Source organism: Haliotis rubra, unplaced genomic scaffold (genome assembly GCF_003918875.1).
Source record: "Haliotis rubra isolate DU_JTF1 unplaced genomic scaffold, ASM391887v1 Scf375, whole genome shotgun sequence".
Taxonomy (NCBI): Eukaryota; Metazoa; Mollusca; class Gastropoda; order Lepetellida; family Haliotidae; genus Haliotis; species Haliotis rubra.
Window position 1 is genome coordinate 445674 of NW_025767052.1, and position 25748 is coordinate 471421.

The 25748-nt window shown below is 41.4% G+C and overlaps 1 protein-coding gene across 1 annotated transcript in view; it reads left to right on the forward strand.

Annotated features, from left to right (window-relative positions):
* The window catches only part of LOC124286079, a 209368-nt gene extending 186760 nt beyond the window's left edge, over window positions 1–22608 (forward strand). Inside the window, exon 5 of the mRNA XM_046722404.1 lies at window positions 22492–22608. The gene's annotated coding sequence lies outside the window, so the exon portion shown is untranslated. The remainder of the gene's footprint in view (window positions 1–22491) is intronic.
* Window positions 22609–25748: the final 3140 nt, after the last annotated feature.

Genomic DNA, 25748 nt, shown 5'->3' on the forward strand with positions numbered 1-25748 from the left:
CAACACACCATCACAACATCACACCATCACAACAACACACCATCACATCAACACACCATCACACCAACACACCATCACACCAACACACCATCACACCAACACATCATCACAACATCATCACCAACACACCATCACAACAACACACCATCACACCAACACATCATCACACCATCACACCAACACACCATCACAACACCACAGCAACACACCATCACACCGTCACACCATAACACCGTCACACCGAACACCAACACACCGTAACACCAACACACTGTCACACCAACACACCATCACACCATAACACCGTCACACCAACACACCATCACATACACTAACACTTAAGACCAATGAAGATCCGGGTTAGAATTGATCTTCAGTAACCCATGCTTGTCGTAGTAGTCAGGCTCGCTGACTTGGTTGACACATGTCATCGGTTTCCAGACTCGATTATTTACAGACCGCCGCCATATAGCTGGAATATTGCTGAGTGCGGCGTAAAACTAAACTCACTCACTCACTCACTAACACTTATACAAACACTGACACCAAGTGTAACACTAGCACCAACATGAACACCGATGGCTTCTAACACTGATGTATGTGCCTGTCACAGCCTCCTTCCATGGGCTCCAGTCTCTGCAGCCAATACTTGGTGTCAGGGAAGATGGTGATATGATAAAGATGTATGACCCTGTGCCAGGCCTGATATCTGGAAGTGTAGACAGACGGCACAGTGACAGATGTAGTTTAATCAGCAGAATGAACCACCCATCAGTTATATGTCTTGAACATCCTTGAGCTGTTTCATCCATTATCCTTGACTTGCCTTCAGCTGCCATACCCTGGTAAATGAACGTGATGGAACACTGGCAGTCAGGTTGTTTGTGTCAGTCCTGGTCTCCCTTATGTAAACACATGCAAAACATGGGGTCTTGGACGCTTCATGAGAAGCATCTTCAGCACGGTTCAGATTTGATTTAGCTAAATGGAGCAAAAGACAATTTGTACAGGGATAAGACCTGCCAGTTGACAATACTATCTGAAAATGACAGTGATTTGTGGCCTGCTCGATATTGGTCTGATTGTGTGAAAGAAGTTATGTGGCAAGGATCGTTGTGAAGGAAGATTGTAAGGGTAGCTCCTCAGGAATGGACCTGAAGGCAGGAGGGAATCATGGTGGTATGAGCAGCATCTGTATGTTGAGTCCAGTCCCAGGTACAGCAACACATTACCATACTGGGAGGTTCAGATCTTTACAACCTCTCTGTTTCATGTTATTGTCATTAATTCCCATGAGACCTCTGCCTGTAGCACCACTGTCCTGTTCTTGTGGCTGCAATCACACTAAAACTGAAACTTCAGCTGTAAAGTCTTCACCACTAAAGTGTTCCGGCAGTAGTATTAACAGCCCACAGCACTTCTGTGGCGGGAAAACCTCACTTCTTCCCAGTGTGTGTGCTCACACTATTACTACTCCATTCTTTAAGCAGTTTAGTCTTGTGAATCACTAGTTCTAGTAATTGTTCCACTCTGTGTCTTGCTGATGTGGGTTCCATGTGTTAGCCTTGTGAATCTCTATAATGGCGTCTCCTGCAGCCGAGTAGACTTGGCAACAATGGGACTAATTTATGTCAACTTGGGATCTCCACAAGTCTTTTTGAAAGTGCAGGGAGGTCATGTTCCAATACAATCTATCAAGTTTGAAAATAAAACCTTCTTCTTTGCCTTACTTAGTAGAGCTGGGCAGTGACGAGCCTTATGGTTAAAGTGTCTGCTCTTCACCCATGTTAGATTCCCCACATAGGAACAATGTGTGGAGCCCATTTCTGGTGTCCCCCACCATATTGTTGGAATATTGCTAAAAGTGGCATAAAACCATACTCACTCATTCAGAGTTTTCAATATGACATTATTCTGGAATTTAAACTGCTGATTGTTATTTTCTAGTTGAATGCAACACTCAGCAACATTCCAGCAACATTACCACAGTCTGACATAATCGAGTGTGGACCTGACAATCCAGTGATTGCTATTGTGACCTTTGATCCCTGCCACCCGATGACCCATGACCAAGTCACTGACCACCAGATCGGTTATGTTCCCTCTTCCGATCACCAGGGGTTGGTGAGGTCTATTTTTAGAGCCTTATACTTTTTATCAAATGGTTTATAAACTATCAGGTCTAAACATTAATGTTAGTGGTACAATGAAAATATTAATCAACTTCCACAAGAGGACTGCTACTTATGAACCATGAAAAGAACAAGAGGTCACACCATTGGACACATATTTGGACATTTGTTAGAAAAAAATAATACTAAAAATGCTAAAATGCTAAAATGTACTTTTAGTGGGAAGCAGTAGATTCCTTCATAACAATAGATCTTGTAAAAAATCTAGTTCCAGGGCTTCATTTGGTCAGTCAGTCTTGTAAACCAATTTAAATTAGTTATTAAGCTAACCAGGAGTACCCACAGGGCCTTCCTGTACTAGCAATGTACTACCTGTCTACAAGATCATGGCAGTACCCACAGGGCTTTCCTGTACTAGCAATGTACTTCCTGTCTACAAGATCACGGCAGTACCCATCCTCACAACAGCCCTCTAAAGATTGAAGCAGTTCAGTCATTAACAGATCTGACCCAATGAGTGCTCCAATACAGCGAGATTGGATTCATTTGGCTCCCAAAGGTAGCCTTGCCTGCAGTTAGAGATACTCATCGGTCAGTCCAGAATAGAGTTATTGCTGTAAAGGCCAAGGTCCTGATAACAACATGGCCACCTAATGAATCCAGATTGACCCTCACTTTGTGTCGTGGATTGTCCTGAAAGTGTGCCAGTGTTCACAATTAAGGAGTCAGTTGGCCCATTTTGTTTGCTACCATAGTATTTGAAGCTAGGATGCCCCCGAATATTAAACTGTTAAGATTAAGGTTATAATAAGGACTCGTTGACTTATTTCTTAATTTCAAGCAATGTATGTTGCTTAACTAAGGAACTGGTCCTTTATTATGTAGATGGGGCAGAGGAGGAGGAGATGTTGTATTTTACTCAGGTTTCTTCTTTCCTTATTTGTGTAACATTATTTCATTGCTATGGAAACTTGTTGCATAAACTACATATATACATATAGCATTTCCCACACCACCCCATCCATGTCATAAACTACCAGTACCTAAATCATTTTCATATTTTTAACAGTCTTATTCGAAAAAATGATTTCTATTTTGTTACTTTCTTTGTTAGACCCTAAACACTTCCTAGCTGTGTGTAATGTCCATACGTCCTACAGAACGTGTTAGACCCTAAACACTTCCTAGCTGTGTGTAATGTCCATACGTCCTACAGAACGTGTTAGACCCTAAACACTTCCTAGCTGTGTTTAATGTCCATACGTCCTACAGAACGTGTTAGACCCTAAACACTTCCTAGCTGTGTGTAATGTCCATACGTCCTACAGAACGTACTGGTACAGAAAGGACAGTCTGGGTATCAGGCCAAAGACATGATTATAACGAGCACCTACATAATGTACTTTTGTCGATAAGGAATTAACTCAAAGGCTGCCTGACTGTTCACATAAGTAACAACTTTCTGTAGAATTAACAGCAGTATATTGAACTGATTTTTCTGCCAAACAGAACAGAAAATCAATATTTTAACCAATCACCAGTAAATCTGTAAACCAGTAGATAACAACAACCAATCCTGAGATAATAACAGTCAACTCACATACAGACTGGTATTACAACCAGTCACAGGTGGTCTAGTCTGGATTAACCCAGCTGAATTCCTCCCAATGTACACACCCTCTACACAGTAGGGGAAAACTTCGAATGACATCTTGACCATCCATCAGATTGTAGTTTATGTTATCTACATATTTCGAAATGGATTGATGTTTGTTCTATCACCCACATCTAGCTCCACTGCCCAAACACATAGATGGTAAGACCTCCTCGATATCGCTGGTGGGAGTGTATTTGGTCAGATACTGAGGGCTTCTTTAAGTGTCAGTTTGTGTACACCTCAGACATTAAACCAAACAGAAAGGCTTCGAAGGAAATATAAGATTGTCTGTCAGTCTGAAATTAAAGTCGGTGACATTGAAATAGCTTCTTTTGTGATCTGTCAAATATAGCTTATCATTAAATCAACTGTGCTGATGTGAAATGTCTACTTTCTGTGAGTTCCTTCACAAGTATTGAGTCGACGCAATCTTTTATAGATATTGGCGAACCGAGGGAACCATCAATTGCCATTAATCTTGTGTATACGTTGTTACAGATCTCGAAATTGCCACTTCAAAGAATAATTACATGACCTATCTAGACTGGGGAAAGATTTGTGTCAAAATGACCTTGGGTATCTGAAGTTATTTTTGAATCATAATAGTCCCTCCTTCTATGGAAAGATGTGAGGGTCCGAGCTGCTCCAGTGGTCATAAAACTCCATATCTGGATGTTCTGAGTCTTCAGCTGTGTATGGCTGCAATGGCAGCAAGAAACCCTTACTCAGTCTGCACCTATTGTGTGCATGTGATTTTAACACAAATAACTCTCTCACTCACTCACTCACTCACTCACTCACTCACTCACTCACTCACTCACTCACTCACTCACTCACTCACTCACGATCAGGTGTTTTTAACTTCCTTTGAGTAGGTATATACGTATATGGATGAGTAGGCCTGGAGCTGTGTATTCCTCAGGGTGTCTACAGTAGCAACACTTGTTCTGTGACAAACCTGTCAGTGTCCAAACTATGAACATTGACCCAAATAGGAATCCATCGGGAGTAACAGCTTTGTTACCTGCAAGAAATGATACTAACCCATGTGGACAACTTAAATGTCAGAGGAAAAAAATTCATGGTTTCATTTTGAGAATTTAATGATATTGACAGTTAAGTTTAAACCCCAGTGAAACATTATGAGAAAGTCCGTCTGTGAGAGTTTGCCTCCCAAACAAGACGATCAGCTTCTGTACATGAGGAAAAACACGGGCAAGTGAAACAATATGAAATCCATGAAGTCACTAGCAATGAAAAGGCTTCAATTCCATTCCACACACTCCTCTTCAATTACTGGGGGGCGACATCAAAGGGACATCTCTGAGTGTTTTCTCTCTGTCGTCCTGCTCATTGATAGATCTGAGAGCCTTGAACAAACTGTCAGAAATCTGGGCGCTTGTGGCCAAGTGGGGGCTTTGATGAAGCAGTGAATAGAGGCTGAAAGGGTTCCTATGCCAACAATCTCTCTGTTTCAGGTGCCAATAGCTTTTGATTGTGTTCCAGTTTGATGACGTTCGGAGAACACCTCTCAGGAAAACGGCTGATGATGGTGTAGGTTGTGAGCTGGAGAAACGTACAGGGGAAATTAAAATTTACAAATTTAATTCGCTTTAAGATCAAAGTGTCCATATAATGTATTCTGTAAAATTGATGTCAAGACAATTGAATTGTCTTTGTGCTCATTGTAATTCCTGCATTCTGACAGGCTAACTTGGTCATCTGTTTTTTATTCATTTCCCAATGAATGTATAACATTAGACCAAGCCCTCAGAAATGGACCACTTCCCTATTCCGTTTTCTTGTGTTATATGTGTATTTAATGCCTAAAATGTTTTATTGTTTTCTCACTAATCACATGAACGACTGTGAAACATCTCCCTCGCTTATAAAAGCTTGAAAACACAAGTCATTATCTGTTACCACACAATGTTTTGGGATTGGAGATGCCACACGTCTAATTATAGTGTGTGTTATAGTGATACACATGGCCATAAGAAACCATATCAAACAAAGATGGAATGTCAGGGACTCCCAGTTACTGTCAACTGGCATTTCAGTGAAACTGAATCATGTACATCCTCCACCCCCACCTTTCATCATCCATCAGGGATTAAGTGCGAGAATAAATGAAACAGCAAGGTACTGGTTCTATTGCCTGTTTGTTCTCATCTCCTTGGTTCCACAAATTTCATGTCTTTGATTTTATTTCTAAATCACATTTTCTGACTGTGTGTTCCTTTTCTGACAGAACTGATGTCGGAATTTGGTGGTTATTGGCAACATCATTTGAAACAGCTGTCGTCTCCCTGACATATTTGTTCCAGTTACATTCTGATGATGACAGTTGTCTCGCCCCTTCACTTGATCGCCAGGCCCTAACAACTTTGTATAAATGCTACTCTCACCTGATTGGACTTGCAACATGATTCATACAGTTTGCACATCTGTTTTTGGTTAATACCTCAAGAAGCTGAAATGATGGACAGTCAATCCTTAAGTGAACTAGCAAAGGATGACATGTTCAGGTTTACATACTCTATTCCTGTTGAATGATTCTGTACATCTTGGAAAGAACATGTACTTCAGAGAGTGGAAGTGTTGTTTCTTTCGTTTCAAAGTTCTGTGTATTGGGTTTTCTCCTGCAGTAAACCAGAGAGAAATATTCATGATCATGCATTCTGTCCACACTTTCAAAATGCATTATTCCCACCGCTACATTCATTCAGCTCTGATCATCCACCACTAAATTCATACAGCTCTGATCATCCACCTCTACAATCATACAGCTCTGATCATCCACCACTACAATCATACAGCTCTGATCATCCACCACTACATTCATACAGCTCTGATCATCCACCACTACATTCATACAGCTCTGATCATCCACCACTACATTCATACAGCTCTGATCATCCACCACTACATTCATACAGCCCTGATCATCCACCACTATCATTCATACAATCCTCTGATCATCCACCACCACATACATACAGCTCTGATCATCCACCACTCATTCATACCACTCATCACCACCACATTCATACAGCTCTGATCACCCACCACTACATTCATACAGCCCTGATCATCCACCACTACATTCATACAGCCCTGATCATCCACCACTACATTCATACAGCCCTGATCATCCACCACTACATTCATACAGCCCTGATCATCCACCACTACATTCATACAGCCTGATCACCCACCACTACATTCATACAGCCCCATATTCAGATCTGATCATCCACCACCACTACATTCATTCATACAGCTCTGATCATCCACCACTACATTCATACAGCTCTGATCATCCACCACTACATTCATACAGCTCTGATCATCCACCACTACATTCATACAGCTCTGATCACCCACCACTACATTCATACAGCTCTGATCATCCACCACTACATTCATTCATACACCACTACATTCATATACAGCTCTGATCATCCACCACCACTACATTCATACAGCTCTGATCATCCACACCACTTCATTCATACAGCTCTGATCACCACTCCATACAGCACCACACCACATTCATACAGCTCTGATCACCCACCACTACATTCATACAGCATCATCCACCACTACATTCATACAGCTCTGATCATCCACCACTACATTCATACAGCTCTGATCATACAGCAGAAGCTGATCATCCCACCACTACATTCATACAGCCCTGATCATCCACCACTACATTCATACAACCCTGATCACCCACCACTACATTCATACAGCTCTGATCATCCACCGCTACATTCATACAGCTCTGATCACCCACCACTACATTCATACAGCTCTGATCATCCACCACCACATTCATACAGCTCTGATCACCCACCACTACATTCATACAGCTTTGATCATCCACCACTACATTCATACAACCCTGACTATCCGCCACCACATTCATTAATTTTGAATGACAAAAAATGACAAGCAAATATCATGAAGTACAACAACCTGTGTGAACCATGGAATTCAATTAAACAAATGCTTGGGAAATTGTAATTACATTAGGTAGATTGTATTAATACTCTATTCAGGAAGATTTCGATTTAACTCCTGTCTTTGTCATTTGACAGAAATTATAGAAATAATCTGTGCAGCTCAGAACCACACCTCTGTAACGATAAAATCAAGATGTCACACATCCCGATGGAATTAGCGGGAAATATTGGCGGTCATTGATTCTGGTCAACCTTTTTGTTCTTGCAGGATTTGCTGCAATTCATTTGAATGTCATCAAAATGTCCAGAAATACCATGAAAGACAATAAATCCTGCTGTTTATTGGATCACAATTTCTGCACAGGGACCAGCAAAACTTCACACATGACTGTGTCTGCCTCAACATTTTAGACCAAGCTATTAATGGTTATCAAGACATCTAAAGCTTGAGGATCACATCAGGGGATGTGACAGACCGTGAACCTGTGTTCAGATGACTTCCATTGCCCACTGTCGAGTCTGGCCAGCTTCCTGAGGTGGTGTCTATTCACGTGTGATACGGATGTCTGCCATCTTCTGTCAACAGGCTTGTGATATGGAACAGACCATCTTGTGTCCTCTGTGACCTTGATGGACTAATTGTCACATGATTTGATTCCTCGTTGTTGATCTTAAGAGATGAGTTTGAGCAGTCATCTCAGGATGTGCAAATGGTCAAACAATCACTGCTTTTGTTCCCCACTGATTTGTTTGTACCGACGGAAGATGAACCGCAGGAAATGAAATCTGTCTTTGTACCTGATACAGTTGAGAGCTGTTGTTCCACTAACTCTAAAAAGACTCCAGTTTAGACAACAACTGATTGTCTTGTTGGGACCCAGTTGAAGCTGTTGTTGTAAACTCCAAAGCTGTACCCAGTTGAAGCTGTTGTTGTAAACTCCCTGTACCCAGTTGAAGCTGTTGTTGTAAAACTCCAGTACCCAGTTGAAGCTGTTGTTGTAAACTCCAGTACCCAGTTGAAGCTGTTGTTGTAAACTCCTGTACCCAGTTGAAGCTGTTGTTGTAAACTCCAGTACCCAGTTGAAGCTGTTGTTGTAAACTCCTGTACCCAGTTGAAGCTGTTGTTGTAAACTCCTGTACCCAGTTGAAGCTGTTGTTGTAAACTCCTCCAGTACCCAGTTGAAGCTGTTGTTGTAAACTCCAGTTGAAGCTGTTGTTGTAAACTCCTGTACCCAGTTGAAGCTGTTGTTGTAAACTCCAGTACCCAGTTGAAGCTGTTGTTGTAAACTCCTGTACCCAGTTGAAGCTGTTGTTGTAAACTCCTGTACCCAGTTGAAGCTGTTGTTGTAAACTCCAGTACCCAGTTGAAGCTGTTGTTGTAAACTCCAGTACCCAGTTGAAGCTGTTGTTGTAAACTCCAGTACCCAGTTGAAGCTGTTGTTGTAAACTCCAGTACCCAGTTGAAGCTGTTGTTGTAAACTCCAGTACCCAGTTGAAGCTGTTGTTGTAAACTCCTGTACCCAGTTGAAGCTGTTGTTGTAAACTCCTGTACTCCAGTTGAAGCTGTTGTTGTAAACTCCAGTACCCAGTTGAAGCTGTTGTTGTAAACTCCAGTACCCAGTTGAAGCTGTTGTTGTAAACTCCTGTACCCAGTTGAAGCTGTTGTTGTAAACTCCTGTACCCAGTTGAAGCTGTTGTTGTAAACTCCAGTACCCAGTTGAAGCTGTTGTTGTAAACTCCAGTACCCAGTTGAAGCTGTTGTTGTAAACTCCAGTACCCAGTTGAAGCTGTTGTTGTAAACTCCTGTACCCAGTTGAAGCTGTTGTTGTCCTGTACCCAGTTGAACTCCCTGTACCCAGTTGAAGCTGTTGTTGTAAACTCCTGTACCCAGTTGAAGCTGTTGTTGTAAACTCCTGTACCCAGTTGAAGCTGTTGTTGTAAACTCCTGTACCCAGTTGAAGCTGTTGTTGTAAACTCCAGTACCCAGTTGAAGCTGTTGTTGTAAACTCCTGTACCCAGTTGAAGCTGTTGTTGTAAACTCCTGTACCCAGTTGAAGCTGTTGTTGTAAACTCCAGTACCCAGTTGAAGCTGTTGTTGTAAACTCCTGTACCCAGTTGAAGCTGTTGTTGTAAACTCCAGTACCCAGTTGAAGCTGTTGTTGTAAACTCCTGTACCCAGTTGAAGCTGTTGTTGTAAACTCCTGTACCCAGTTGAAGCTGTTGTTGTAAACTCCTGTACCCAGTTGAAGCTGTTGTTGTAAACTCCTGTACCCAGTTGAAGCTGTTGTTGTAAACTCCTGTACCCAGTTGAAGCTGTTGTTGTAAACTCCAGTACCCAGTTGAAGCTGTTGTTGTAAACTCCAGTGTAAACTCAGTTGAAGCTGTTGTAAACCCACCCAGTTGAAGCTGTTGTTGTAAACTCCTGTACCCAGTTGAAGCTGTTGTTGTAAACTCCTGTACCCAGTACCCAGTTGAAGCTGTTGTTGTAAACTCCAGTACCCAGTTGAAGCTGTTGTTGTAAACTCCAGTACCCAGTTGAAGTTGAAGCTGTTGTTGTAAACTCCTGTACCCAGTTGAAGCTGTTGTTGTAAACTCCAGTACCCAGTTGAAGCTGTTGTTGTAAACTCCAGTACCCAGTTGAAGCTGTTGTTGTAAACTCCTGTACCCAGTTGAAGCTGTTGTTGTAAACTCCAGTACCCAGTTGAAGCTGTTGTTGTAAACTCCTGTACCCAGTTGAAGCTGTTGTTGTAAACTCCTGTACCCAGTTGAAGCTGTTGTTGTAAACTCCTGTACCCAGTTGAAGCTGTTGTTGTAAACTCCAGTACCCAGTTGAAGCTGTTGTTGTAAACTCCAGTACCCAGTTGAAGCTGTTGTTGTAAACTCCAGTACCCAGTTGAAGCTGTTGTTGTAAACTCCAGTACCCAGTTGAAGCTGTTGTTGTAAACCCAGTACCCAGTTGAAGCTGTTGTTGTAAACTCCTGTACCCAGTTGAAGCTGTTGTTGTAAACTCCTGTACCCAGTTGAAGCTGTTGTTGTAAGCTGTTGTTGTAAACTCCAGTACCCAGTTGAAGCTGTTGTTGTAAACTCCTGTACCCAGTTGAAGCTGTTGTTGTAAACTCCTGTACCCAGTTGAAGCTGTTGTTGTAAACTCCAGCTGCTGTTGTAAACTCCAGTTGACCTCAGTTGAAGCTGAAGCTGTTGTTGTAAACTCCAGTACCCAGTTGAAGCTGTTGTTGTAAACTCCTGTACCCAGTTGAAGCTGTTGTTGTAAACTCCAGTACCCAGTTGAAGCTGTTGTTGTAAACTCCAGTACCCAGTTGAAGCTGTTGTTGTAAACTCCTGTACCCAGTTGAAGCTGTTGTTGTAAACTCCCCAGTTGAAGCAGTTGAAGCTGTTGTTGTAAACTCCTGTACCCAGTTGAAGCTGTTGTTGTAAACTCCAGTACCCAGTTGAAGCTGTTGTTGTAAACTCCTGTACCCAGTTGAAGCTGTTGTTGTAAACTCCTGTACCCAGTTGAAGCTGTTGTTGTAAACTCATGTACCCAGTTGTTTTAAGCTGTTGTAAACTCCAGTGTTGAAGCTGTTGTTGTAAACTCCTGTAAGCCTCAAACTGAAGCTATTGTTGAACTCCAGTACCCAGTTGAAGCTTGAAGCTGTTGTTGTAAACTCCAGTACCCAGTTGAAGCTGTTGTTGTAAACTCCAGTACCCAGTTGAAGCTGTTGTTGTAAACTCCAGTTGAAGCTGTTGTTGTAAACTCCTGTACCCAGTTGAAGCTGTTGTTGTAAACTCCAGTACCCAGTTGAAGCTGTTGTAAACTCCTGTACCCAAACTCCAGTACCCAGTTGAAGCTGTTGTTGTAAACTCCAGTACCCAGTTGAAGCTGTTGTTGTAAACTCCAGTGACCAGTTGAAGCTGTTGTTGTAAACTCCTGTACCCAGTTGAAGCTGTTGTTGTAAACTCCAGTACCCAGTTGAAGCTGTTGTTGTAAACTCCAGTACCCAGTTGAAGCTGTTGTTGTAAACTCCAGTACCCAGTTGAAGCTGTTGTTGTAAACTCCAGTACCCAGTTGAAGCTGTTGTTGTAAACTCCAGTAGTTGAGTTGAAGCTGTTGTTGTAAACTCCAGTGTACCCAGTTGAAGCTGTTGAAGCTGTTGTTGTAAACTCCTGTAGTTGAAGCTGTTGTTGTAAACTCCAGTACCAGTTGAAGCTGTTGTTGTAAACTCCTGTACCCAGTTGTACCTGTTGTTGTAGTTGAAGCTGTTGTTGTAAACTCCAGTTTGAAGCTTTGTTGTAAACTCCTGTACCCAGTTGAAGCTGTTGTTGTAAACTCCTGTACCCAGTTGAAGCTGTTGTTGTAAACTCCTGTACCCAGTTGAAGCTGTTGTTGTAAACTCCTGTACCCAGTTGAAGCTGTTGTTGTAAACTCCTGTGTACCCAGTTGAAGCTGTTGTTGTAAACTCCTGTACCCAGTTGAAGCTGTTGTTGTAAACTCTTGTACCCAGTTGAAGCTGTTGTTGTAAACTCCAGTTAAAGCTGTTGAGAAACTGGGACAGAATACCCAGTTGAAAGCTGTTAATGTTGAAAAACTCACATACCTGAGTTAGCAACCTGCACTTGTTGATAATGTATTAATCTCATCCAGTATTGTGTCCTGACAGTTCTAATGCAATTTTATGGATGGTTACTATGGTGATCGTATTGAAAATGTTATTTTGACCATTTTTCAACCATTAGTGAGTGCATGCATTTACTTCATTCAAGAATGTGATATGAACAATAACATATGATACCATTTTGAATTTTTGCAAGAGGTTTGAATCCAATTTCCAATATGGTAGTCATGGAAGACATATTGGAAAAAATCATTACCATTGCCCAGTCATTTTTCTTCAAAATGGAAAATAATTTGGTTCATATTCAGTTTACACTCAGTCTACAAACATGAGGTCCATTTTTTAAGATTTTTCAATTTAGATTTAACTTTGCACTAGACGATGCCTATTCTCAATCTTGTAAAGGTAATTACTCAGTCACTGCTTAATATAAAGGTAATGAAATTGTGTATATGTTATGTTTTTCACAATATTTTGATACTTATATGACTAGTGCACTTTGAACATGCTACTAAATTCTCTCAGGATTCATTTCTTTCACTGGAAACAATATGTCTTCAGAAACTACTGGAACATTCTGAACCTTCACTGCAATGTTCCACCAATGATGAAATCTGAATTATTTAAGAAGTTTCATTCTGATTTTCAATATGGCCGCCAAAACAGCCATATCTAAACTACTATTTGCAGCCATAACCAGACCAGTTTTTATACATTTGGTATTTGTTTAGTTTTCTTGCTGGATTCGACACATACATTTGAATGTTGGAATATTGACACTGACCATGAGAGTAACCCTTGCTGCATGTCCAGGTGACATATTGCACAGACTATGAAATATTTATACACATTTTGATTATTGGCCTGCTTTGACCTGTCAGTCTGAAATGATCATAGTTTTGTTTTTATCACAACTTGTGATATTTATGTTGCATTCTTCTTTATCTTTTTATTGCCTTTCTGTCTAAAGCTGCAAATAATTCAGATATCATTTCATTTGTACCTAAAGTGAAGTCTCTATCGGGGAAGATTACTGTCTGCCCTAGACACATCATGAAAACAACTCAACGCTCCTCGACAAACAAGGCCCTTGACAAACAAGGCTCACCAAATCCCCATCTGAAGGAGCAGACAGAGGAGGTTAAAGGGGATATTGTCTGGATAAAGTTTGTGCAAAAATTTAATATTTTTCCAATCAATTTGGTTTAATCGGTTATTTGCTATTCTTCACTGGTTTAGGCAAGACTTTATTGCAAGGAAATAGATTATAAAATCAATTCACATTTTAATGAAATATTCATTAAGCTGTCAAAGAGATCTATTAAAACACTTATAGTCAGGATGGATTGTCCTCTCTACAAGTTCATGTAGGGAAACGATCATTTAATGATTGGTTACAAATCTGAGTTGCTCCCTGCAGGTTGATGCGGATTTCAGTTGTAAATGTCAATCAATCACGTGTCTATTACGCATCAATTGAAGTACTTCTCCCTCACAGACGTTACACAGACCATTCCCACTATGCCGACCAATGCTTGGCTTTAAAAAAGTTTAATTCTTGTTAGTTCATGAGCTAGATTTCTAGACTTGATGGCATTTTAATGTGACGACTGGATCTGTGGATAATCGATCTGTGTGTTCATTTCACAGAGGCCAATCGCTTACAGAGGGAAATGCAAGCTTGGTGAATTCAGTCCTGTCTATTTCCTTCAGACTTAGTGATAAGGAAGTGTTAAAGGGGAATTAGCACGCCTCCTAGACATTATACTGGTTTTGACATGCGTCTGTACACTGGATGGGTTCATACTCAGCTGGTTGTAAGATAGACCTGGATGGGTTCATACAGCTGGTTGTAAGATAGACCTGGATGGGTTCATACTCAGCTGGTTGTAAGATACACCTGGATGGGTTCATACAGCTGGTTGTAAGATAGACCTGGATGGGTTCATACTCAGCTGGTTGTAAGATAGACCTGGATGGGTTCATACAGCTGGTTGTAAGATACACCTGGATGGGTTCATACAGCTGGTTGTAAGATACACCAGGATGGGTTCATACAGCTGGTTGTAAGATACACCTGGATGGGTTCATACAGCTGGTTGTAAGATACACCTGGATGGGTTCATACAGCTGGTTGTAAGATACACCTGGATGGGTTCATACAGCTGGTTGTAAGATACACCTGGATGGGTTCATACAGCTGGTTGTAAGATACACCTGGATGGGTTCATACAGCTGGTTGTAAGATACACCTGGATGGGTTCATACAGCTGGTTGTAAGATACACCTGGATGGGTTCATACAGCTGGTTGTAAGATACACCTGGATGGGTTCATACAGCTGGTTGTAAGATACACCTGGATGGGTTCATACAGCTGGTTGTAAGATACACCATACAGCTGGTTGTAAGATACACCAGGATGGGTTCATACAGCTGTTGTAAGATACACCTGTATACAGCTGGTTGTAAGATACACCTGGATGGGTTCATACAGCTGGTTGTAAGATACACCTGGATGGGTTCATACAGCTGGTTGTAAGATACACCTGGATGGGTTCATACAGCTGGTTGTAAGATACACCTGGATGGGTTCATACAGCTGGTTGTAAGATACACCAGGATGGGTTCATACAGCTGGTTGTAAGATACACCTGGATGGGTTCATACAGCTGGTTGTAAGATACACCTGGATGGGTTCATACAGCTGGTTGTAAGATAGACCTGGATGGGTTCATACAGCTGGTTGTAAGATACACCTGGGTGGGTTCATACAGCTGGTTGTAAGATAGACCTGGATGGGTTCATACAGCTGGTTGTAAGATACACCTGGATGGGTTCATACAGCTGGTTGTAAGATACACCAGGATGGGTTCATACAGCTGGTTGTAAGATACACCTGGATGGGTTCATACAGCTGGTTGTAAGATACACCTGGATGGGTTCATACAGCTGGTTGTAAGATACACCTGGATGGGTTCATACAGCTGGTTGTAAGATACACCTGGATGGGTTCATACAGCTGGTTGTAAGATACACCTGGATGGATGGGTTCATACAGCTGGTTGTAAGATACACCTGGATGGGTTCATACAGCTGGTTGTAAGATACACCAGGATGGGTTCATACAGCTGGTTGTAAGAACACCTGGATGGGTTCATACAGCTGGTTGTAAGATACACCTGGATGGGTTCATACAGCTGGTTGTAAGATACACCTGGATGGGTTCATACAGCTGGTTGTAAGATACACCTGGATGGGTTCATACAGCTGGTTGTAAGATACACCTGGATGGGTTCATACAGCTGGTTGTAAGATACACCTGGATGGGTTCATACAGCTGGTTGTAAGATACACCTGGATGGGTTCATACAGCTGGTTGTAAGATAGACCTGGATGGGTTCATACAGCTGGTTGTAAGGTCCAGTCAGATCCAGTGATCTGATTCCATGATTAGGCTGTGTAACGTGTCCATGATTTAGCACTACAGTCAGCAATGCTCCACGTGTATAACAATGGCTACTATGTCATACAGACCCTCAAACAAATGTACCCAATACATACAAAAATACATGCAAGTCTAGAATGTGGTAAGTCTAGAATGTGGCAAGTCTAGGATGTGTTAAGCCTAGAATGTGGCAAGTCTAGATTATGTGGCAAGTCTAGATTGTGGCAAGTCTGGAATTTGGCAAATCTAGAATGTGGCAAGTCTAGAATGTGGCAAGTCTAGAATGTGGCAAGTCTGGAATGTGGCAAGTCTAGAATGTGGCAAGTCTAGATTACCAGTTTCAAATTGTCAAAAATGAAGAAAGTCTAGTCAGAGACTAGATGTTAGTCTAAACAAGGGCCTGTTAACAACCAAGTCCAGTGATAGCTCTGGGACAATGCTGACCGCTTTATTAACAAAGGAACAGAAACTGAATATACTCCGTGGAGACAAGGAGAACCGTTTGGTGTCATGCACCTTGAAGTACAAGCTGAATATTTCTCCCACATGGATCAACGAATCAGGCTGTATAGGGCAAAATGAACGTACTTTCACTCACAAATGTCATGTAATATTTCCAATTGAACCTATGAAAATTTATTGTACCAAAATTGACCTTTGGCCCTGTGCCCCCAGTTTGCATTAGATCAATACCATCTTGTGGTGAGATGGGACTTTGTGTCTGCTAGTTTTTGTATAACATAATCCTTCAGTTTAGAAATGATGTGTTAACTCCCAGAGCAACTCACGATGGCATGAGGAGATTGTCACAGAATGTGTGGAAGACCTCACAGCATCGGTTTCCACTCCAGATCAATATCGGTTTACACAGGGGGAAGATTAGGAGGAGCTTCTAGCTGAAATATTGAAATATGGTGTTTGTGCGACCACTTGTGTTTGTTAGGTATTTAGCCATTCTTTATGAAAGTTATATACTCCCTGTCCTTACTATTATTTAAATAATGAATGTAAATGACTATAGCTGGGTTTGGGGGATTGTGTGTGGACATGTTTAAACATCTGCAGTATAGTGGCCAGCAGGAGTACATCAGGTGTCCTGGACAGATGAACGATACAGGCTTTCTGGGAGAGAGTTGTAAACATGCTATCTACACAGTCAGTTGATCAATGTGTTTCATTCCATTCCAAATTGAAGATTTATTTTTATTCTGGAGGGTAACTTTTTGTTATAATGTTGGAACACAATGCCTGACTACAACACCTGTTATATATGCGACACAATTATTGGCCATGTTGGATTACAATAGTGCTCATATATCTGGGAAACACATATGTTGTCATTGTTGGAATGTTGGGCAGTCAGTTTTCGTGTCTAAAACTGTATCATGTAAGCAAGACTTCTACATGATCTATAGTATGGTAGTATCTGTTCTTACTGCCACAAAGAGTGCATAACCAAGTTCACTGGTTCTGGGAGTGAGGTCTTGTCTTGTTCTTGTGTAAACAATTTACTAGTCTATGGGTGTTGCTTTCTTCATCGGACTACGCCAAACTTCTAAGTACAGGAGCTACTGCCATAAGGCTTGGCCAGACTTGTGTTTGTGGGACTATTACCCTCTCCAGGCTCTCTCCATAAAGACTCCAGATAAACACTCAGTAAACAAGGTATACCAGGAAAGGGTCCTCCCAAGACGATGGCTGTCCAGGGCGATTGCTGATCTTGTGCTTACTGTTCATTCCTGTTTTCAAATCTCTATAATGGTGTAGATACTAAGGTGCTTTTGAACAAATTACTGTACAGAGTTATGCCCCTTGGCTTGAGAACTTTGTGGGTTTATCCTCGATTACAGATTCAGTTTCTTAACGAAGTTTTTTTTTCTTCCTGTTGTTCTAGACAGACAAACATGTTATTAGTTGTTTCCAGTTGTTATCTCAACTTAATGAAGACATAAACAGTATTGCACATTAATCTCTCGTACACTGTGTAATTGAAACATTTAAAGATCGGTTCATGGAAAAGTAATTTTGTAATTGCTGAATGTTGAGAGGGTGAGAGGTATCAAGTTGTGTGTTCATGTTCTGTGAACATTGTAGGCTGTCACCGTGTCTGTGTGTTCATGTTCTGTGAACATTGTAGGCTGTCACCATTGTGTCTGTGTGTTCATGTTCTGTGAACATTGTAGGCTGTCACCGTGTCTGTGTGTTCATGTTCTGTGAACATTGTAGGCTGTCACAGTGTCTGTGTGTTCATGTTCTGTGAACATTGTAGGCTGTCACAGTGTCTGTGTGTTCATGTTCTGTGAACATTGTAGGCTGTCACAGTGTCTGTGTGTTCATGTTCTGTGAACATTGTAGGCTGTCACAGTGTCTGTGTGTTCATGTTCTGTGAACATTGTAGGCTGTCACCGTGTCTGTGTGTTCATGTTCTGTGAACATTGTAGGCTGTCACCGTGTCTGTGTGTTCATGTTCTGTGAACATTGTAGGCTGTCACCGTGTCTGTGTGTTCATGTTCTGTGAACATTGTAGACAGTCACAGCGTCTGTGTGTTCATGTTCTGTGAACATTGTAGACTGTCAAAGTGTCTGTGTATGTAGATAGTGCAGTTCACAAATGTTCAGTCATCTGTAGACTGTCAATCTCCAGACTGTGTGTTCATGTTCTGTGAACATTGTAGGCCTGGAGAATAAGTGTAAGTCCAGCACAAATGGACCTTCAGTCATCGTAGAATGAATCTCCCAGACCCTGGAGTCTAAGTGTAAGTCCCTCCAGTCTAGAATGATTGGGTGAGTCTACATTGCCTCAGCTCATGGCTCCTAAAATTAAGAATTCTTCTGGGCTCTATATGGATTTTATGTATCTTAGATTATTATAGATTTTGGATTATTATATATATTTTTCAGATACATTTGTTTTTGAAAAATACAACTTTATTTCTGGGACTAAGTATCAGCGCCTCCCATGTTAGGATGTCTGTGGTTCTGTAATCCCCAATGTGTGAAGCATCGACCGCCACTGGTCAGCAAACCCTCAGCCCTCCAACCTGAATCAATACACCTATCAGTGGGCTGAAACAATCAGTCAGTATCGTTTAAGACAAAAATATTTCAATCAGTGGAATATGGCTGCCACATCAGGAGCTTCCAGATGTATTAGATATACTGTTTTAGGAAAAATGTCATGATCATAATTCATCTTATTATCATGGAGTAATAAGTTATACAAGCTATAATTTTCTAAGAGATATATTAGGATTCAGTTATTAGGAAAGTGTAAATATAGAATATTAGTTTCACCATTATCAGTAAGAGCTTAGAGAAAGACACCAGTCTAAGATAATAAACACCCATCTTAAAGACATACCGATCAAATCGGTATAAATTACAACTACATAGTTTAAAAGATATTTCTAGAAAAATCCTAGCCTTAGGTAACAAGAATTCATCTCTTAGACACACTGTTCAATAAGGCAAATGTTATGTTTATATTGTTTAATAAATTGCCTTAATCTGAAAATAAATAACCTGTCATCATCTGTAAACTAATACTTCAACTTAGGCTCATTGAGAGTTAGCCCTTATACAAGCTCTGCTATTTTGATATCTTTATATAATCTTCTTCCATGCATCCAGTAAATTAAGTACTCCCCACTGTCTGGTCATTTCATTTATTGCATTTTATTGTAGGGCACATCCCATTTTGCATCATCAACGAATCATAGTCTTTTTACTGTTTTAATCTTAAATAGTACAGGCCTACCAAAGAAAACTTTCCCACTGTGCAGAAAAACGCACGAAAAATGCACATTAATTGTGGAAATAACAACAGAAGCACAATACCTCGCTACTGAAACAGTAAAAACGGTATAAATGTGGAGATAATAGTCACTCCTTAGAAGTAAGTTTTTTGTCATCGAAAAGAACAATAAAGTTGACTTTCAGATTCAGCTGTAATTCAGTGCATTTAACAATAGCTTGGACATCTGTGATACTATAGATGTTTCTTGTTTCATGATCACTGAGCAAAGGTTAGAGTATACCAGGGACCATATACTCGTATGTTGTGTCTGTCTATACATATTGACGTTTACTCACACCGTTAGACCAGGGAGGTAGCCCAGTGGTTCATGTGTTGGCTCATCACACTGAAGTGTGGGGTTCAATACTTAACATTGGTAAACTGTGTGAATCTCATTCATGGTATACACTTTCATGGTTAAAAGATTGCCGAAGGTATAACCGTATTCACTCACTAATTCCACTTTCTACTACAACAAGCTGAGCCAGTTAAAACAGATGCCTGAATCCGGGAAAGAAGGGGGGCAAGAATGAAAACTATTTATGATGGTTGGTTGGTTGGTTGGTTGGTTGTTGCCTCTTGTGACAAGCATGGGTTCCTGAAGACCAATTCTAAGCTGGATCTTCATGGATTAAAAAAAATATTTCAGAACACAGTGTTTGGGTTGATGACAATTCACTCACTTATGACAGACCCATTCTGGTACAAGTTGCACCAGGTGAGCACTCCCTCTCAATCCAGAATAGTGGTGTGGCAAACACTGAATCATGAATTGTGTGGACTGAACACTCCCTCATTAAACACTCATGACAGAGAGGATGGTTTCAGTACCATGCCAAGGTGGGTATGGAATCAGCTACGTCCCAATCATGGATGCTGTCTGTTGTGAGCAGCCTGGAGCACATGCTGGTATTTAAACTGTTTACATGCAGGTGAAGACAGACATCATCAGTCTGTGGTCCCCCCAATATAGGTGTGTGGGATGTTGGTGTGGGGAAGTAAAATACTGATACTATATTGCTGATAGGGGAGGGTGGGGGGTGATATAGTAAACAGCTTGTCTGTCCATCTGTCCATCGGTAATAATTTCTTGTTTGGACCTTATAACTAATATGTATTCATGCACAAAAGTTTGCACACACATTGATCAAGCTTTCAAATGGTGCCTCTTGATATTTAGGATTTTGTAGAATTTTGGTTTTTCCTGTAACCATGGCAACAAATTTGGCTGTTAATAGTAGTGTCCTTGTCCAGATCATATCGCTAAAACTAATAAGTATTCATTCACAAAACTCTACACACACATTGATCAGGTTTTCAACTTTTGATATTTAGGGATTGTAGAATTTTTATTTTCCCTGTTACCATGGCAACAAGCTTGATTTGACTTAACTCAGTTGAAGTAAAGCAACGTTGAGCGTGGACAGTCCTTGGATGGGTGACCGTGTTTGGCAGGTTGACTCCTGAGAGTTCTGCCCCACAACAAAGCACATATGACACATGTGGTCTCACCTTAGGCAAGTGAGTTTGTTCAAAATTGCCTCTGTTCACCCAGCAGAAAGTGGATACCCGGTGGGACGAGTTATCTAGCGCCTCACAGGCAGTTTGGGTTATCCTGGGTAATAATGTGTTAGCGCTTTAAATATAAATGGCCATTATTATCCCCCGCAACAACGAAGTTGCGGGTGATATAGACACAAGTTCCGTCCTTCCGTCCGTCACACTTTGTAGGAAGCATATCTCCTAAACTATTCATAATAGCATAACCAAACTTGGTACACATGTCAACCATGATCCTTAGATATGCCTTTTGGGGGTTAGACCCAGATATGAATTTTACTTTTTAGCGAATTCCATGGAAACGTGACTTAGTCTGTGGCTATGAGGATGTCATCTTGTCCGGAGCAGATTTCCTAAACTATACATGCTAGCTTCATCAAACTTGGTACACATATCAAGTATGATCCCTAGATGTGCCTTTGGGGGGTTAGACCCAGATATGAATTTTATTTTTTGCTGTTTCCATGGAAACATGACTTAGGCTGTGACTATGAGGATGTCATCTTGTCCGGAGCAGATTTTGCAAACTATACATGCTAGCTTCATCAAACTTGGTACACATATCAAACATGATCCATAGACGTGCCATTTGATGGTTATAAACACATACAAATTTGTTGTTTTTTGGTTTCCGTGGAAACGTGACTTAGGCTGTGACTATGAGGATGTCATCTTGTTGCATTTCCATGGCAACAAGTTAGGCTTCAACTGAATTTGGTGGTAGTGCTCCTTTCTGGAGCAGATCTTAAAAACCTTTCAATACTCTCCTTCCACTTTGCTATACACACTTCAAAACGTTTGACATAATCATAACTAGTAGACATATTTGTGAAGAGTATTTTGCCGTTGCGGGGGGGATATTGTTGACTTTGTGTTCTTGTTGTTATAGTTAACAGAGACGTGGGTATTTTTATGGCTTATCTCCAAACAACCAAATTTTTCTTCAATTACCACTTCTAAGCTGGCATTTGAGAGAAATTTAGATACTTTTTACAACTTCATTGATGTTTGTATACATGTAACTGCACTATGAATAAAGAGTTCTCTCAGCCAGTGGTTACAAATGATGGCACTCCTTATCTCTATCCCTTTCTTCTATAGCTCAATGACCTGTAAACAGACAGATGATTACCTCTATCATAGTGTGGGAGACAGGAGGATTTGTCATCTCTTGGTAACTCTTGTTTAATTTGCAAAAATTCAAACTGCAATACAGTGGAAGCAGTGATCGTGACACAAAAACACTTGAATGATGTGAAAAACAGTTTCAAAATGGATGCCACAAAAGTTAAGGGTTGATATTTGTAATTTTCCAGAACTTTGAGACTATGTATGCAGTTCAGCCCCTAACATGGTGCCCCCATCTGGAGACTGTGCAGCCCCTACCAGTCCATAGCTTGGACACATCTGACCCCTGTGATGTGTGTGGAGACCAGTCTGAGAACTGGGCCTGTCTTGTGTGTTACAAGGTAAGGGACACAGTTGACCCCTGTGATGTGTGTCTGTGTGTTACAAGGTAAGGGACACCATTGACCCCGGTGTTGTATGCCTATTAGTGCTGGGAATTGGTTGAAATCTCACAATTGATGATTGCTTCATTACCAACGAACAATCATCGAAAAGAATTGGTTAGCATCATTTTTCAGATTTTCCTATCCAGGTTGTTATTGCAGATATGTATAACATGATGCAACTTGCTACTTTAAAGTGATGACTAATATATCATGACCATAAACTTCCCGGAGTCTTACAGAAATATTTAGTCATAACTTTTCAATTAGTGAAGTGAGTTTTCTAAGAATTAAACACGTTTTCAGGCCCTGACAACTTCGAAGATATGTTCCATCGTCAAGTGTTTCAAAGACTAAAACAGTAGTTCCAAAATCGTTTGTGTTCGATTATGAGAAAATGTGATCGATTGCTTGGTCGTTCGGTCACTGCGACCAATCTTCGATTATTTCAATTAACCGGAACACCACTAGTGCCTATGTGTAACAAGGCAAATAAGCAGCAAGTAAGCAGCACCTGTTTTTCTTCTGCTGTCATAATGAATCTGGCTCAGGGTGCTGTTATAAAAACTACCATAAGTCTATGTTAATGTATGGGACTTATGGCCAGTTTAGCTCTAAGATGGCTCTGCACAATGGCACCCTGGTGTAAAGTGTGATGTACCTTATCAGTATATTTAGATGAGTCACAGAACTAACCAAACTGGCTCTATCTCTGTGGAAAATTTAGAAAATGAATGGGAAAATTGTCTACATTTGAATGTATTTGAAATCTGTAAGGATTGAGGAAATGATTCATTGGCAAACATTAGATCATACAAGAGGTGAATTGGTACGGTGTGATACCTGCAATCCTCCCCAGGTAAGATATGAGAGGGGATTCCGTACAGTTCCTGCAGCAGGTGAGGCCCTTCAAGCAACACTGACACTACCTGCCTAATCATTAGCTGCTGAATGAGGGGTCTCAGTGGTTGAAGAACATGGTACATGTCAAGCTGTAAACTGATGCAATCTTCTACCTGTAATTTGAAATAATTGCAGCTGGTTAGAGTAAATCTGATTCCTCCTTTTCAATGGACAAGTCAAGGCAGACACAATTTATTCTCAGCAAATTCCTAACTTCTCTACTTTGTGTATCAGTCTACTTCTTAAGAAATGCCTATCAAACAATTTATTACACTCAGTTACCATAAATTTTGCCTATAAATGTTTCTGTTTGAATTTTTATATGGTTTTCCATTTAGCAAATTGCACTAATATGCTGTCTTTACCTTACAGGTGTTTTGTAGCCGTTTTGTTAACGAGCACATGTTATTTCACGGCATCGAGGAGACCCACCTAATGGTGCTGAGTTATGCAGATCTGTCTGTGTGGTGCTATGGATGTGACCACTATGTCGACAATCAGGTACGTAGTGTACAGGCAAGTAGGTACGTAGTGTACAGACAAGTAGGTACGTAGTGTACAGACAGGTAGGTACGTAGTGTACAGACAGGTAGGTACGTAGTGTACAGACAAGTAGGTACGTAGTGTACAGACAAGTAGGTACGTAGTGTACAGACAGGTAGGTACGTAGTGTACAGACAAGTAGGTACGTAGTGTACAGACAGGTAGGTACGTAGTGTTCAGACAGGTAGGTACGTAGTGTACAGACAGGTAGGTACGTAGTGTACAGACAAGTAGGTGCGTGGTGTACAGACAGGTAGGTGCGTAGTGTACAGACAGGTAGGTGCGTGAGTGTACAGACAGGTAGGTGCGTGAGTGTACAGACAGGTAGGTGCGTGGTGTACAGACAAGTAGGTGCGTGGTGTACAGACTGTAATGCGTAGGTACGGCAGACGTGGTGTACAGACAGGTAGGTGCGTAGTGTACAGACAAGTAGGTGTGTGGCACAGACAGGTAGGTGCGTGGTGTACGAACGACTAGATGCGTGGTGTACGTGGTAGTACGAAGTGTACAGAGGTGCGTGGTGTACAGACAAGTAGATGCGTGGTGTACAGACAACTGTAGGTGCGTGAGTGTACAGACAAGTAGGTACGTAGTGTACAGACATGTAGGTACGTAGTGTACAGACAGGTAGGTAAGTAGTGTACAGTCACTCAAAACTACAAAGACACAGACAGAAAGTTTGTACAATGATCACATTTCAGTTTTATCAGTGGACTAAGGGAGGCAACTCCAGTCACAGAATTCACGGTCCACAGCAAATGGCCAAGTGACTGGGGTTGGTTAGTGTCGTGGTCTGTGGTCCCCAGTGGGAATATAAACACCAATGGGTTGTGGTGAGGAACATTGGGCCCTGTTTGATCTGCTCGCCATGTCATACCAACCATCGTTAAATAGTACTTGATGTTGCCTTATCTGGCTCTAGGTGTTTAGGGGACTGGTAGGATCGACCTCAGCATCATGTGATTGAGCTGTCCCTGTGCAGCTGCAGCAAGGTACCTGAATGGACCAGCACTGTCATCTGGCCTTAGTTCCATCTGGTTCAAGCAGACACATGTACCTGAATGGACCAGCACTGTCATCTGGCCTTAGTTCCATCTGGTTCAAGCAGACACATGTACCTGAATGGACCAGCACTGTCATCTGGCCTTAGTTCCATCTGGTTCAAGCAGACACATGTACCTGAATGGACCAGCACTGTCATCTGGCCTTAGTTCCATCTGGTTCAAGCAGACACATGTACCTGAATGGACCAGCACTGTCATCTGGCCTTAGTTCCATCTGGTTCAAGCAGACACATGTACCTGAATGGACCAGCACTGTCATCTGGCCTTAGTTCCATCTGGTTCAAGCAGACACATGTACCTGAATGGACCAGCACTGTCATCTGGCCTTAGTTCCATCTGGTTCAAGCAGACACATGTACCTGAATGGACCAGCACTGTCATCTGGCCTTAGTTCCATCTGGTTCAAGCAGACACATGTACCTGAATGGACCAGCACTGTCATCTGGCCTTAGTTCCATCTGGTTCAAGCAGACACATGTACCTGAATGGACCAGCACTGTCATCTGGCCTTAGTTCCATCTGGTTCAAGCAGACACATGTACCTGAATGGAC